We start from the raw sequence: 1932 nt of genomic DNA, 5'->3' as shown, positions 1-1932 counted from the left end.
GGGGTTTTTGGGTTGGGGGGGGGGGGGGGGGTTATTGGAGGGGAATTTTGGCCATCTTGGTTTTGCTTTAAAGACATCAGCCTCCAGAGCTCTTAAACCAGATCTATTTGCAGAAACCCAAAATCATTTATCCTAAACAAATGAAAGACACTGGCCTGGGTTTCCATTAAATACCAGATTTCAGTTATTATAATTGGAATAATTTATCAGTTCTGAGGCCTCATTCTCAGTGACAATGGACCCCCTTATACCTCTCTGGTAACATTAGTGGCCTTCACATGATTTTTAAAGCTACCACAGGACTCCTTTACATTGACAGACCTTAACATGAGAACTCAGAACATTTTCTTTTGAGTTGTTACAAAAAGTGATGTTTTTTACTAATTGAACGTATTAGAAAAAAATCTATCTACTTTGTGTCCTGGTGAGTTTTCCTTCATAAATCTCAGCCCAGGCTTTTGGGCTGGTGCCCAGTTTTTCTGGCTTAGAGGTTTGGCTGCTGGATGCAGAGCCAGAACGTTATAAATTCAAGCCTGTGTAAGGCCCAGAGCTCCTACTGCACATGGGTGAACAAGAGAGTATTTTTTTTGGATAGGCATCTGGCTGGGGTCAACTGCCCCCAGCACTCTTTCCTGCCTATGCAGGGGATTGGACTCAATGATCTGTTGAGGTCCCTTCCAACCCTAGCATTTATGAATCTATGAATCTCAGGGCTTGCTTTCACAGCCATCCACACCTTGGGAGGAGTGTTCTGAAAACTGATTTTAAAGCTCCTAAGAGAATTAGCCACTTTGGAAATGTTGCCCCATTACAATCAATGTCAGCCTACATAGGTTGAGAGCCAGATTTTCAAGTTAGGCATATGCAACTGCATACTCACATTTACATAACACCTAAGAAATGTATAAGCAGCACATGCAAATCAAATTTGTGGTAAACAGCTCTCCCTGAAGAATGGTGACTGTGCCCAAAAGCTTGCTAAGACCTTTTTTCAAGCTACTCACTTGGTCTAATAAAAGATGTCACAGAAGAGGTTAGATTCAAAGGGGGAAGCAGTTCATCAGGTCTAAGCAGCAGGACTGTGCTCTTATTTTGACTTCCTACCCAAACATTGTTAGCTGCTCCAGGCCTCTGAGAGCCAACCTTCCCTTACCATTCATTCTCCTCATCAGGACCATCTTCATGCAGTGCTAAAAGATTGACACACTAAGAGTGTCTTCAAGAGCACTGCCTTTCACTTGTCTTCCTGTACAGCTAAATTGGAAAGGAAGACTAGCTCATTGCAATAAGGTAAGGAGAAAGGGACTGGGGAAGGACTGGAGTAAAAGGGGGCAAAGAGGAACATAGAGTTAAGGAGAAAAGGAACCTGGGGGTTGGAAAACAACAGGCACTATAGAAAACATGAAGAGAAAGGAACAAAGTTGAAAAATCAAGTTCTCTTTAGGGAAAGCATATGCAGGTGTGGGGGGAACTGGCTAGTAGATTTAGGCCTGAGTGAAAGCATGATGATGGGTGTTAATGGAGCTGAGCAGTCACATGCAAGGGAACTGACATGCATATCCATGATCACAAAGAATACTATATCTTCCTCTTCCCACATTCACCCACAGCTATGAAGCTTTATATTGTCATCAGCTATCCTTCAATTTGAGGATGATCTCTACCATGGCTCAGTGATGGGTCTTGTGATGACTTAAGAGTCCAATCCTTGAACCACAAATCCATCCAAAGAAGTTGTAGGTCTTTCCTCAGGAGAGAGTAGGCTGCAAGCTGGGATTCTTCTCCATTTCCTTCCTCTGCTCTCTCTTTTCTGCTTTAAGGGAAAGACGCTTTACCTTAAAATGGGCTACCACTTTTGGTGAAGTTGTGGCACCACTGGAGTCAGTTGGTAGCCAGCTTCTCCCCACTCTTGATGTCAGCATCCATTTTCTT

The sequence above is a fragment of the Alligator sinensis genome, unplaced genomic scaffold (assembly GCF_000455745.1).
Source record: "Alligator sinensis unplaced genomic scaffold, ASM45574v1 scaffold104_1, whole genome shotgun sequence".
Classification (NCBI taxonomy): Eukaryota; Metazoa; Chordata; order Crocodylia; family Alligatoridae; genus Alligator; species Alligator sinensis.
The sequence above is the reverse complement of the archived record's forward strand: the minus strand, read 5'-3'. Positions refer to the sequence as shown.